Consider the following 16,540-nt stretch of genomic DNA (forward strand, 5'->3'; position numbering starts at 1 on the left):
TACGCCTTTCATCGCGTCTTTGTGGGAAGCAGACACATTTATATCTATTTTTTAAACTTTTTACAGATTCTCATTTGAGATTTTCACTTAATATCATTTAATGACGATCATAAAGGAAAATACACAAGCAAACCATCTATAATTAATATTAAACGAACAAATTACCTCAAAATTATATTTTTACGATATTTCGTATCAGATCTACTTTGTGGGACATTGTGCGATCAAATGTTTAAAGCAATTTATCGGGGAAAATTAAATATATTTAATTTATTCCAAATTAAACTGAGGCATCTACGCCTTTTCCATTTGCAAGTCTGTAATCAAAGGGAAAGAAGTGTTTATTAAAATAGAGTGTTAATATTCCATTTGCAAGTTTGAAATCAAATTAAATCAAAGATTCTAAACCGTATTTAAAGATAAATAAATGAAATCATGGAGGATTGATGATTATAAAATTTAATGTGTGAATAAATACTGTCTGTTAGTCAAAGGAACATAAACCAGAACTTATAAATAATTACATATCTGGCGGGAAAAATATCTTACTATAATCAGATATGGAAAAATAATTTCATGTACTATAACTTTCAGCAATAATTGAATATTTTTCACATGTTTAAACATTTACCTTTATATACTCAAAATAAGTGTTCTTCTAGTTTGATACTTAATACACGTCATAACTTTTCCACGGGCTAAATTTATAGTGTCAAAATATATATCTACAGGCAAAATTTATACGGTTTCTTACTATAGTTTTAATGATAAAACCTAACAAACAGTTTATGGTCAGCGATATGAATCAATAACAACAAAGGAGATCCGAATGTAATGTGGTATTACATACGAATAAATTGAATTAATGTGAAATTTCTGACACCCAGTAGCAATTCTGACTAATGAACAGTACTTCTGTAGTTTGTTTATAAGTTATCAAATGAAATATCAGTACATTTTCCAAAATACTACCAGCGTTTTGAATGTTAGGTGTAATAAGAAGTTTATCATTATACTCTGCATGGTACTGGTATAAACAGACGTCTTGAATTAAATAATTTCAGACTGCCTTTAAATGTTTCAAATTTAAGAATATATATTTCCTTCATGCAAAGCTCTGATTCCTTTTCCGACTTTGGCTACATTTTTTTGTCCTTTTAGTTCATGAGCTCTACAATGTTTTATTAGCTATGAATTTCCAAATGTTTTGGCTGGAGAGACAATTAATTATCAAATGCGCATCTAGTGCAGAAAAATAAAAGTAAATAGTAAAAGCATGCATTTTGCTTTTTGATTATTTCAGTTTGCTGCAAAGTCCAAAATGCTTGTTTTCCCAATCAAACGAAAGAGATGTGGTATGTTGCCAACGAGACAACTATCCATTTATGTTTAAATGAAGTGCACGTAAGCAGTTATAGGCAACTGTACATCCTTCAACAATGAGAAAAATCCATGCCGAATAATGACATGTAAAATATGAAATAATGTAATAGAGAAAACTAACAGCAAAATGACTATTTTAAAATCCATAATAACAATTTCTTACTGTTTTTTGCACTTCTATATCTATCTAAATTTTCATTACCTTAGAAATATTTAAATAATATGTTTGAATAAAGAAGATTTGGTATTAACATTAACGCCACCAAAAACCAACAGACACCTAGAAGTGTTGTCAAGCAATTTAATGTATTTTAAGGCATATCGAAAACGGTAATATCGCAGTTTTTTAGCAACTTTTATCTAACAAATATTTTTATAGCATCTTATTTCTAAAAAGAGAAACGAAGTGACTTTTATGTAATTCCTTTCCCAAACTCCATAAGCGACAACAATGCATTATCTGTTGTCTGTGTGAAAAAAAAGACTTTTCGTTTATTAGAAACACAATTGTGCGCATCCACAAACAGCAACCTATAAAAGAAGACACTTACAAATAAAAAGCATCATCTAATGATATAATTACAGGTCTAAGATGAGTATATGATAGTGTTGTCTTATTCTTCTTACTTGTACGATCACATGGGTCACTAGTAATAGCGCCACCTGGGTCAATAAAGGTCTTATAACCGAAAACTTAAAGTAATCATATGCACTCTGACTTTTTAAAAAGTACGAATATTGCAAGATTTTAAACAGGTCCCCGATAATTTAGTATTTATCAAACGAAGACTCGGGCTATGATCAAAATTTCTAGTACGTATAAATTTTGGTTGATTTAATGTTTCGCGATGCGTTTAAACATTGGATGAACAGAAAATGTTTCTCAACGTCGGATCACCCAACTTGTTCATTGATTGAAAACCACAAATGCACTTACTATTTACAAGTATTACATTGAACATATTATTTTTAATATCAATGTTGCTTTAAATCAAATGAATACTAATAAACAGTTGTATGTTATATCAAGTATTTTCTCTGTGTGTAAATTTACGTTCTGTATAATTAGATATATAACAACCTTAAATAATTGAAATGTTAAAATGTTGCACCGAAAATAAAGTAATGAAACTGATTTGCAAACTTATTAAAGAACAGTAAAACTTGAGGTGTCATACCGGAAAATTATTTTTTTATCAGCTTTTAAAGATTGAAATAAGAAGATGTCCTATGATTCCAATGCAGATTGGAAACTTTCCACCAGAGACCAAACAAGTCTAGGTCACCGCAATGCTTTCAACAATGAGCAAAATCCATACCGCATTGTAAGATAGTCAATCATTAGTTGCTTATTCAATAACACTTGCAATTTTCGGGAAGACCCAAAACGCAAAATTTCTTTTTTAATTGAGGATGCCACACTCGTTTTAGTTTATTTTATTATTTTTGCAAGCTTTGAAAGGTGTGGCTCAATTCACATACTCAAACACTCCCGCACAAAGATATTGTAATATGCAACGATTGAAGTTTCTAGACGAACTGGATTTTTTTTATAGCTTCAGGCCTATTTTCTATTGCAGAAGTTTCATTGAAAAGAACAGCTTATCCTTTTATTAACACTATTCAAAATTATCTATTTATAAAAAAAAAAGAAAAAAACGCTATTATATATTTTAGTTCAAATAGTATATAGTTAAATCCTCGACATGTTCAGCAAACTCTAATATACTTCATCGACCTCATTATCAGCAACATGGCTTTGAACCTACTACCACTTACCAAACAGGAAAAAACAACATCTATTTACTTTATTAGATCTCATATAATCAATCTCAAATTTCAACAAAATTAGTTAATTTAATCGAAGTATTTATTTCATAAAATTTACATTAAATAAAGTATCAATTTCATGAAAGAACTGAACTGGCCAATAAACAATGAAATGAATGTAACCAATAATACAACAAACTACTGGACGTAAATATGAATTAGTATACTAATTATGGAGATCCGGAGTTTTAAGTGACATATTCACTTGGAAAAAGGCTATGATGCTTGAATAAAAGAAGTTGTTGAGATGTTGTAAATTTTTCATATTTATACGGATGTGTAAAGTTGGTGAAGTGTGTATACACAAATAGAACACTATTACGGCACATTAGCTGCGTAAATATGGAAAAATTAAATGAAAAGCTGCGTCTTTTGATGAGGTTTGTCAATTTATTGAAATCGATACCGGGTAATTTAATAAGTTACATCGTTTCAATTTATGTATTTCAAACGACCTTATAGGACAAACTTATCCAATTAACTACTACTAAAATCCAAAGAGTGAAATTTTAAAAGGTGCCATTTGTACAAAGTACATGTGTGTTGTATTCAAGCGATAAGATGCTAATTATTATTGTAAAAATACACGTGTCCTATGCTAATCACGACTTTTTATCGTTGCAAGTTTTGCATTTTGTCTTATAAATAAACTTGAATTTCAAATATGGAGACTTCTATTGTAACACTTTTTTAACCTGTTTTTTTGTACACACTATACGTTAAAAACATTAAAATTAAAATTAAAAAATAAAAGATATTATTATAACATGTATAACCATTCTACTACATCCTTTCACTTTACAATTTCAGTAATGAATATTGTTAATTAGAAAAATGGAAATTTATACCATATGAGCATTCAAATTAGACATGTTCAAATCAGTAAGCAACATAACTACATGTGAAAAAATGGAAGCAAAAATTTGGAACTAAAGATATGTTAAAAATACATTAGATTCTAATAAACGCAGTTTTAATATATTCATTTTCACCGAATTTATTTGTCAAGTCGTTTTGTAAATCTCCTCGGCAGTGTTGTATTTTCGATTATATCTGAATCAAACGTATAAAACTAGAAAATTAAATAAAATTTATTGGTTTTCAATTTTATCATCTCCCTTCGAAAGCATTATTTTATCATGTGCAAAATCAAATTTTCAGTTAAAATATGCTTAAATACACTTCTCATTCGGATCCTTTAGCAGACAAAATCATTTTCACATTAACGTTCGAAAGATTTTCTCTTATCAGCATTTATCATTAAGCGCCTAAAACTTCATTAGTAAAATAAATCCGCAAATCAAATGATATTTGTCCGGATGCAGCGTGAAAGATTCTATATCAAAGATGTGTTTTCAGATTTCAGTAAAGATGACACTGCGAGAATTATTTTAAATTTTTAACACTATGATAAATTTTAATCAATATATGCATCAATAAGTGAAGACTCCAATCAGAAATCATCAAAAGACCACACACAATATTTTTTTCATTAAATTAAAATCTTCCCTTACTACTTCATAGATTTATTATGGGAAATTTTAATATGTATTGATAAATTTCGCCCCATCAATTTTAAAACTATCAATCGATTCAATTTTACAAACGGAATAAACACCGACTTGATAGTTTAACCATAAACGCATTTACTAATTATCGTTCTTGTCAAACATTCTTTCATGCGAGAAGATTGATTTGTAATGGTCACCACTGCCGGAGGTAACGAGGTTGGCCTCACCTGATTGGTTGAAAAGATGTCTTAGGAAATTACATGTTTCGTCTACATCATTAACCCTGTAATAGCCCTTGATCACGCTTTGAAGTGACAGACAATATATTAGACAAATGCCATATCTCACAGAAAATTAAAATTAAGAATATTGGTTTAAAATTATATTTCTAATAAAATGCAACATATAACATTCAAGTACTTTGAAGACAAAAAAATGCAAAACATTCACTGGAACGTTTCTTAAATCATTAACAATATAAACTTTTTATAGCATTGTTATACATAGTGAACAATATCGAATTCCTATAAAGTGCTGATTTACACATCTATGCATGTACTAATATTAATTATTTAATAAATTTTAATTTGGTAATAAAAAATATACTCTATTGCAAATCAGTAAATTGTATTAATTTCAAAAATGTTCATTAATATTAAATCTTATGGTTATTGAAAAGCTATTTTTTTGTGGCAAAATATTAATTTCTTAATAACTTTAACATATCAAAACTAGGGCATCAACGGTATGCACACACATATGTATCACCATTAAAAATGCAACCATCAGCGTTATAATTCACAAATGATATTTAAGCTGTCAGAAATATAATTCGTCTATCTATAAAATAAAATAAAAAAAGACATTCAAAATGTTTTTCACTGTCAATTTATTTTCTCCAAGGGGCATTCATTTTTTGTAATGATGGTAATTTGTCAATCTGACTGTTTGTGGTCAAAGGCGGCACATGGACAATGTCATTGGAATATGACAGATGCAACACCTCCGAACAAATAATAATATAAATGTTGTTAAATTACACACTTTATATATTAACTAACACACTTGTCGGTCAATTATAATGTTACGTTATCCATGACGTGAAAATATCTATATTATTTACATTTACAAATGCAAACATGACAAATATACTCAAATCACAGTAAATATTATTTTAATCAATTACAGTTGGATGTTACCATCAACTTTATAATAAGTAGGACACTACATTACACATATTCAAACGAAGTATCTTTTGAATTAAGTGGGAGGTAGAATCGTGTTCACCATCATTGTCTTCTAAAGAACGCATAGTACTATGCAAATACCATATATTAATATACATAATAAAAACACATTCATACAAATTATATTCAGAAAATCCGTCAGATTTAATATTTTAGCAACTGTGTCCCATTCCCAGAGTGAAATTTTGGCTGATTTAGGATACGTATGACGGACGATGCATGCGCAGCAGGAAATCCTTACTCTGTTTACGCACCTAATCTCTCTCATATGTATTTTTATAGATTTTTTGGTTACTTTTTGTATCTCCTTATCGATAATAAACTGTTGTCAAAAGTTATGCGTCACATGTATTTTCCATAGTTTTTTTAGTTACCTTTTTGTATATCCTTATCGATAATTAACTGTTGTCAAAAGTTATGCGTCACATGTATTTTCCATAGATTTTTTAGTTACTTTTTGTATATCCTTATCGATAATAAACTGTTTTTTTGGTTACTTTTTTGTATATCCTTATCGATAATAAAATGTTGTCAAAAGTTATGCGTTTCCACGAATTAAATTTGTCATGTCCATTAGTATGTCTTTATTTTTACTTTAACGATGGGTCTGTTTATATCTTTCTATTATCTTTTTTGTACTGCAATAGATTAGGTTTTCTTAAGTATTGTCTTTTCAGATATATACTTTGAGTTCCTTAAATCTATTTTTTTCAAACGGGTATCTGTTACAATAGTACGTATCCATGTTACCATGATAATTAAATTTGAAAAAAGGAACCCATTTCCACTTATCTTGATATAACCCGGCATTGCCTGGTATGTTTGACTGGTTTAATTATTGGCTAACATATCCATTGACCATTTCTGGCAATGCATTGTTCAGTCATTCTTTTAAAAGCTCATTACTCGTTTCGCATACATGTGGACAACATTGACGTCCAATGTCGTCAACTGTTCTTGAGGGTAATATTCGTTATAAACAAAAAAAAATGAAGTACTATTTTTGTTTAGCCTTCTAAATTGGGACATGTTTTGTAGAAGAGTTTATTGAGAAAACAATTATAACATAAAAAATTAAAAAGGTGTACACATGACAGCCCGAACTGTCTACAGTCATCTTAGCCCGAAGGAGACGCAACTTTTGTCAGTTCAATTTTACAATTTATAAACAATAAATACCATCAAAATACACCATTTGAATTTATGCTAGTACCAAAGATCAATAATTCTTGAAGTATTTTTGTCTCATCGACCCAGTAAATTAATATTAACGTATGTAAATAATTACAATAAACAGAACAGGCGATTCTATAGGACATGTACCTTTAATATCATATTTGTTTGTTTGTTTTTTTTTTTTTTGGGGGGGGGGGGGGGGTGGGGGTATTAAACATATCATCAAATGGGACATAAAAAAGTAAAAGGCAATAGATAAGATGGCAATCAAACACGCATGTCATAAAAATAATAATGACAGTAAAATGAAAGCACCACTCTATAAAACCCAAAACACTGTGTTGCTTTTTACATGTCTTTTAGGTTTTTTTGGTATTCATAATGTTTTTGTTATCGTCTTCATTTCAAATAACCAACGTACTCCAATATCAGATATAAACACATAACTAGACTGAGTAACAGCGACCAACCAAACAACTGGGATTGAACAAACGAGATCCGTAAATTAATCTCACATATTCTACTTACAAAAATGCTTGAACCAAGTCAGGAATATGACAGTTGTTATCTATTCGTTTGATGTGTTTGAGATTTTGATTTTGCCATTCGTTTAGAACTTTCCGTTTAGAGTTTCCTCGGAGTAGGTATATTTGTTATTCATCTTTTTGATAGGTGAGCAATCTACCCATAAGGATGTTGATATAAATAATTATAGAAAATGGAATTAAATCTTTTCATTGTCATAACCACTGTTCTGTATATGGAGATTATGTCTTTTTTTCCTGTCTAACAAAAGTTGCACTGCTCCAATGGGAATATGTTCATACCAATGATGGGATTCCATCTGCTTTAAGAACACTTAACTTTTGACTTGCACACAAATTATTAACAACATAATTTTATTACAAATGATTATCGATTAAATAAAAATAAAAGTAAAAGGGATTTCACAGAAATATTAAAATTTACAAAGTTATGTTCATACGGGAATTCCACATACATTTTATAGAAAGACAAAGGATTATGAAGAATCTGACACACATATATATTTTCCCTCTGGTTCATATGATCCGTTCATCCTATAATGACTCTTAAAATTCAAGATTCTATCTTAAATTGAGGCCTTCCAAATACCGTTTCGATCCCTAACGTCACTGAAGAGACATGTATTGTCGAAATCTAGATCTTGGGTACAAAAAATATTGACACCTTATGTTTGTGGCATAACATCTGGGCCACAAGTTCATTGTTTTCTGTTTAGTATTAAATTCATATTAAGATCCATTTATTTACATCTCGTGTTCAATTTTATTTGGCAATCGCCAATGGCAGTCAGCAGGGTTAAAGAACATCAGTTGTTCAACCTGTTAGTCAAATGCGTTTTGTTTAAATATACTTTTTCGCGCATGGTCTTTTTTGAAAATCTTGTTTGTACTGCATTTAGACCCTTCTACAACGGAATTTGTTTTACATGCACACGTATAAAAATTGCGGTTTTTATCCAACGCAATCATACGTTTGAACGTAGTTTTCAATTTAGACTCGTTTATATTTTTTCGTTTGGGCTTGTATCATATTTTCCCTCCGGTTTATATGATCCGTTCATCCTATATTGACTCTTAAAATTCAAGAGTCTATCTAAAAATGAGGGTACATTTTTTATGGCCTTCCAAATACCGTTTCGATCCCTAACATCACTAAAGAGACATTTATTGTCGAAATCCGGAACTGGTGTACAAAAAATATTAACACCTTATGTTTGTGGCATAGCATCGTGGCCACAAGTTAATTGTTTTCTGTTTAGTATTAAATTTATATTAAGATCCGTTTTGTTACATCTTGTGATCAGTTTTATTTGGCAATCGCCAATTACAGTCAGCAGGGTTAAAGAACATCAGTTGTTCAACCTGTTAGTCAAATGCGTTTTGTTTAAATATACTTCTTCACATTTTTGGTCTTTTGGAAAATGTTGTTTGTGCTGTATTTAGACCCTTCTACAACGAAATTTGTTTTACATGCGCACGTATAAAAATTGCGGTTTTTATCCAACGCAATCATAGGTTTGAACGTAGTTTTCAATTTAGACTCGTTTATATTTTTTCGTTTGGGCTTGTATCATATTTTCCCTCCGGTTTATATGATCCGTTCATTCTATATTGGCTCTTAAAATTCAAAAGTCTATCTAAAAATGAGGGTACATTTTATATGGCCTTCCAAAAACCGTTTCGATCCTTTACATCACTGAAGAGACATTTATTGTCGAAATCCGGATCTGGTGCATGTACAAAAAAATATTAACACCTTATGTTTGTGGCATAACATCGTGACCACAAGTTAATTGTTTTCTGTTTAGTATTAAATTTATATTAAGATCCATTTTGTTACATCTTGTGATCAATTTTATTTGGCAATCGCCATTGTCAGTCAGCAGGAGCAGGGTTAAAGAACATCAGGTGTTCGACCTGTTAGTCAAATGCGTTTTGTTTAAATATACTTCTTCACTTTTTTGGTCTTTTGGAAAATGTTGTTTGTGCTGTATGTAGACCCTTCTACAACGAAATTTGTTTAACATGCACATGTATAAAAATTGCGGTTTTTATCCAACGCAATCATAGGTTTGAACGTAGTTTTCAATTTAGACTCGTTTATATATATATACATATATAAAGTGCCTAGAAAATCAACCTAACGATGTTAGAGTAGATTTGATTCGTAACTTCCTCCCCGGGGCTATATATATATATTCATTATATTTAACAGTACACTTGAGAAAAGGTAACGACGACAAAGGCTCAATCAAAGACGGACAACACCATCACCAACATAATGCCAAACTTAGAGCGAACAGACAAATATAAATACAACCAAACAAATGCAATACAAAGTTTAGTGACCAAGATATGAAAAAAAATGACAAAGTACAGTGGGTAAGCACGTTGTAACTGTCATTTTTGCCAACAACAAGTATTGTGTCAAAAAAGTCTCTAGACAAAATAAGTTAACGATGACGGTATTATTGCAATGAAAAGTTGGACATATATTCGTGGTTATCTGTTAAATATTTCCAATAACGTTCATACAAATCATTATGTTGTCCGTAAATTAGATAGATGTCATCAACATAATAAGACATGCCTTAACTAAGCCATTCAGAGAGAAATGTTTTATAGTATTTCTGTAGCAGAACGTAAAAGGAGAATACTAGACTTTAGTTATTCAAATTTAGAAAAAAAAGTTAATCTTGAGGTGTACGAGTATAACTATTTTTCTAAGAAATAAAAAGATATCAAATAATAACGACAACTATATATAAGGAATGATAAGTAAAATTTGTCTACGATCGTCACAAAATGTGTCTACGATTTACACCGGTAGACTACTGTTACTTTTAGTTAAAGGCCTTTAAGGGCATACGATACAGTTTTGATCCTGTATTTACAGTTTGATGAAAATTTACATAGAGGATATTTTTTGCCTGATTAAATCAAATATGTAATAAAAAACATACCTTCATGTGCTACTTTTTGAGTTAAATGAAATTTTGTATATTTTCTCAAAATTCGGATTTGTGGCCGTATTTTCCCTTTCGAAAGAAAGCAATAACTTTTTTGTTTTAAAAGATAAACACAAATTGTTTTTTGTTAAGTAATTTGTAATTTCTGTATTTTATAAGTATACTAAAAACTTATGCATTTTTTTTATTCAGAAACAACTCATATTTATCAAATGGTCATGAATTGAGAAAAAAACGTATTTTTTTATGTATATTTATCAACATTAAAAAAATTGCACTATAATTTGGTTCACATAATCTCCCTGAAAAATGAAACAAAATGTCGTTTTAAAAAGTAGGGGTCCATGCACTCGTTTTCAAATTAAATCAGTTTGAATGATAAAAATCAGTCGAAAATGCATTGTTTCCCGATATGTCACACTTTGACGTCGCGAAAATAACATTTAACGTTAGCAACGTCATTACCTCCCCTGTAACTGTATCGTATGCCCTTCAACAGAAGCTGTATGATATTATTTCAAATCTATGTTGATGAATATATAAGCCCACCACCCAATAAAAAATATACATGTACATAAATTTTACAAATAAAATGCATTTTTTCTTATTGTTTTATCAATTAAATTGAAAAACTTCAACTAAAGTCTCAAATTTGTATGTAAAATACTAATAAAATAATTTTGAAGGTGTGGTATGATTGCCAATGAGAAAATTCTCCATCCAAGTTACAACGTGTATAAAAATAAACAATTATATATATTTGCCATGAGATGGCAGAACCTTGGTGTTTCGAATTACACGAAGTAAATTTACAGTATATCACCGTATCAATGATATTTCATATCTTCATATGAATGCTTATTCTTTGGTTATTAAAACTGTCGAGGGGGAGGGGGTCTCTTTTGCAATGGCATATGTCAAATAGATATAAAAACTCATCCAATTTAGTGCATTGGACAGACAAAATTAATATATTGTTATTCCAATTTTGTTCAGATTTGTTGTGGAATGTATTGTTTTTCGCATTTGATCTTAAAATTAGGAATTTTCTCAAATATTTCTATAAGATAAAAGTGTCTAGCATTGATAATACAACTGTCATACTAATGTGATGTACAGCTAGCTATTTACGGATGTTTAACCCGCTATCTTCTTCGGAAGTCAGGAATATGACAGTTGATTTTCACTTGTTCCGTTGGTTTATACAGATTGATTTTGTCAGTTTCTGGACTTCCCCTTTTTGAATTGACCTTAGAGTTCAGTATTTTAAATACTTTTTACATTTCATTACTGCGCTTTTGAAGTCATTTTTTAGTTGAATGATGTAGACATTTTGCCAAATGATGTATTTCATATAACAATAGATCTTTTTTCACCCAGATACGGTTATGAAAAAAAAAGAAGTCTGAATCATCGTTGCACCATACGTCATCATCAAAAGAACATTATGAACACTTAGTATATGAAGTTTTTATGTATTGTATTGTTGTGTAGTCTTTTGTTGTATAGTGTGATACATAGCTTATTGATATTTCATAGTTCATCTTATGACAATACGGAATGTATAATTCGACAAATAATCATTAAACTGTCACCTCTGAATCTTATATTGCCAAACAAATTTGCTTTCTCAATAGAATAAAATGTGTAAGTCCGAAGTTTATTAGAAGTTTATATATATCAATTGATATCTTATTTTAACCTTATACAAAACATAAATGAATAACAAGTAGCCAATAATAACTACTAAACAGGCCAACAAACCACTTCCACGTTCGTAAAAAAGTACTTGATATGGCAATTATTAGGGACAAAAATACAACTCAAGTAGATCAAATAGTATTTAACACAGGTGTTCGTTTTTCTAGATTACAAAAAATATAGATATATTTCAACAATATTTACTATAGAAATAGTACTTACCAATCCTATGTTTGTTTTATGTCTGATTAAAGATTTCATCTAAAGAGAGGAAACTAGGTTTTTGTTTATTCTACTCAATGCCCTAATTACGCAATCATCTTTTACTGATACGAAGAAAGCAGGATCATTGGTTTCTACTTGAATAATGTTTTTGTACTAAATTTACTATGCTCGATTTTTCGCGTCTTACACTGGTCCAAGGACACAGTTATCGTCCTTTGCTTTTCGTTGTCTACGAATATAGTCCCTAGTGTAAACAGTGTATAACTTGCATGTTTTATTTGATACACTTTCCCAATTTATTCCTTGATATTAAATGCATGAAATATTAAGTAGGAGGATGTATTTACATTTTAAAAAAGATTTGAGTGCTGAATCTTTATGTTAAGTAGTGATTTTGTCCAGTTTAAAAAGGTCAAATTTTATTACGTCTGAAGCTGTCAAACTGAATTTTACACCCCTTAACACAGAATTGTCAATATTTTGAGTTAGAGCTGGTAGAAGTTTCTATAATTTTGATATTATTTGTTTCACTGGTAGTACACTACACTGTAAAAATCTTTTTGAGAAAGAGCAGGTGCGATTTTTTTAATTTGAATTTATTGTTTAAAAGAAATGCACTACGAAACAACTGTGTTCTTGGGCCCACTGTTATATTTTCGTGCAATATTCATGATATTGATGTATGAAATCTCCATAAAACAACATAAACTGTACAGTATGTAGTTTTCTCCTCCATGATTTTTATTACGTCCTATCATTCGACGTACTCTTATCAATTTTACTGACTGCGGTTAGAACGTGGATGGGTTTGGAACTTGTATGTCTGTAAAGAATTTTGTTAAACAGAAGGTCGAGTTTTGTAGAAGTCCCTGTTATGAGGAACTTGTGTGGACGCAAGGTATAATTATTGATCTTTACATTAATGATAGTAACTTCGTATGTTGTACGAAGTTGAAGTGTAGAACGCAGTAGAACACTGACCGATATTGGGTGTTGTAACAACTTAAACGGTAGGCCTATTTAACAATGAACATCACATTTATAAACTTTTCATTGACTGATACTGATCAGATTATAAACAAGGCTGTCACCAGACTGTCAGTAAAAATTAACTTCATTAACCATTGATTTTATTTTCCCATGGTGAACAGGAAGATGTAAAATAATTAAGATAATTACGTCTATAATTTTGGCTGATTAATTTTTCCTGAAATTGTTTAATTTTTTATGATTTATAAGTATTAATAATTAAAATTTTATATATTTTCCATACAACTAAGAGGAAACATTTCTGCATTTCAACGTATTTATGGTTTGTTTGACGACATTTAAACATTAGTATTCTCTTGGTAAATTTGACAATGATTTTTGATATTAATATCCCCTTAATTATCTTTGATCTGACAATACATCAATTAATTATGTCAACAGATCTCTATACAAATTGAATATCTCTGAGCATTTTATGCTAATTTTTACATTCTGTTTGTAGGAATAGACTAATCTTTTCTATTGAAACTCAATTATTGATCAATTTATTTTTGCACATTGGCGTCAATTTATGATGCCGTTGGCACAAAGTGGTATATGGTATATGTACAGTTTTAACTTGTAGTCTTTAAATTCATCTCGATGATGCATATAACCTGTCATAAAAATGCACTCTTGGAAGTAAATTGTTCATTGTTTAGCAGATGATGCATCATGCAGAATAAACGATTTAAATATCAAAGGTTTTCAATTTCCTATGTAATTTATAAAACATTTGGTGAATAATGTCTTTGTTTACATATTCGAAGAAAGGATTGATAGAAATATTATTGTAAATTTTTAAAAACAATACACTTTTGTACTTCAAATGACCATTCACAGTTCATCTTGCTTCTAGTTTTAGAAGCCATTGCAACATTTTGTCGTTCATCGTCCTTCGTCATTTACTTTTTTGTTTAAAACTTTTTGCTCTGAAATAGGTGGACTAATTACTTCGCCTGACTAGTAAATATGGTTTCTTGATTAAATTTTGTAGTGTTTCGTCCACGACATTGCAAAATATTGGTGACAATGTAAGCAACTACAAGGACAATTAAAAAAAAGAGTCCCTTATCAAATGAAAAATCAAAACCTCAAACACACACCAAACGAATTAAAAACAATAAGCACATTCCCGATAGTTGGAATTTCCCCATGTAGAAAATGACAGACCAAATGTGCAGACGATTAAGATCTACCTAACCACTATCTCTATCATAATTATTCGAAATCGTAGTTATATGTATTTAATCAATCGGAGATACATATTTCTCTAATTCTTACAAGATTTATCCGTTTCCTGAATTGTTGATTGTTTTTATTTAATCGTTTAATCTCAGTTCTTCATTGGTCAAAATTCGAGTATGACGTCAAACTTTCTTGCTTTCCCTGTGAATTTCCTATGTGACGTCGTGACAAAACAGGCGACCATGCCCGATGACGTCCCATAGAAAGAACGTATCTTTTTGCAGATCATTCAAAAGGAAAGATCGAATTTGTCTACATATCGCTGAAAAAACAATAGGAGAAACAGATTCCACCACAAAATCTTGTACAATACGATATTTATCCACTCTTGACAGTAAAGTTTTAAATATTTAAAACGTTAGGCGAGACTCGCGTTTTAAATTTTAAAAATTAAGTTGTTTTGAGTGGATACATATCATATCACATTCGATACTATGGTAGAACACATATATAAATTTATATACAATTGAAAAAGATGGAGAAGCATATTCATGTTTGTTCCAAAATATTTAATGGGTTAAATTAAAAATATAAAAATTGGTAGTGAAGGTCTGCAGATTTTTACTTGTAGTGTGCAGCACTTCGGGTTCCACCAGTAAAATAAGGTTAGTTTTTTGTCTGTGCATCATACTGTGGGTGTTCAACTCGGTTATAGCATTATGGTCTGGCGATATCAATTTAATCGGAGTATAATAGCCAACTTATAGGATGATAATGAACGGAGCTTCCAAATGGTGAATAAAATCTAACAGTTTATGTTTTTTTAATTATGTTTGTTAAGAACATTTGCGAATTTATCTTGTTTTGCCATATTATTTTCTGTTCATGTAAAAATCTACTCGGTGGTTTATCATTTTTATTCAGTAAGATATAATAGCAAACAAGTATCACGACACTATCGTGAACGTAACACAAAAACGATCATAATGATTTTTGTTACCGACTTGCTTGTCAGGAATATGACAGTTGTTATCCATTCGTTTGGTGTGTTTGAGCTTTTGATTTTGCCATTTGATTATGACATATCAAGAAATTGACTCTGAGGGTCGGTTTAAAACAAAACTTTACGACAAAAGAGATGATTTCAGCTTCCAACTTGTGTGAATTTTCATTTTTAAACCAAGAGTTCCAAATGCTGAAATTGAAATCATCACTCTGTAAATTTTACGGACGCCATCACGAGTTGGTTAAACGTTACGAAATATCCGTTTCACAGATGATATCGGATATGTTCCTTATGTCGTAACTACAATCCCGTTTCCTTTTCACAAATGTGACCTACCGAATTAGACTATTTACCCCTATTTGTGACATTTTTGCCTATTGTTTTTGTTTGTTTTGTTCACACATCGTTGTCAATATAATGGAATTTGATGCGACTGTCATACAAGTGAGAGGTTTAGCTAGCTTTAAAACTAGGTTCAATCCACCATTTTCTAGATTTGAAAATGCCTGTACCAAGTCAGGAATATGACAGTTCTTGTCCATTCGTTTTTGATGCGTTTTGTTATTTGAATTTGCCATGTGATTATAAACTTTCCGAATTGATTTTCCTCTGAGTTCAGTATTTTTGTGATTTTACTTTTGTCTTTAAGACTGCAATCTCTTCCAGGAACTTCTTTTCAGTACATGTCCTACTCAACTAGTAATAAATAATCTAAACCAACAGAAAAAGG

The sequence above is a fragment of the Mytilus galloprovincialis genome, chromosome 9 (assembly GCF_965363235.1).
Source record: "Mytilus galloprovincialis chromosome 9, xbMytGall1.hap1.1, whole genome shotgun sequence".
Classification (NCBI taxonomy): Eukaryota; Metazoa; Mollusca; class Bivalvia; order Mytilida; family Mytilidae; genus Mytilus; species Mytilus galloprovincialis.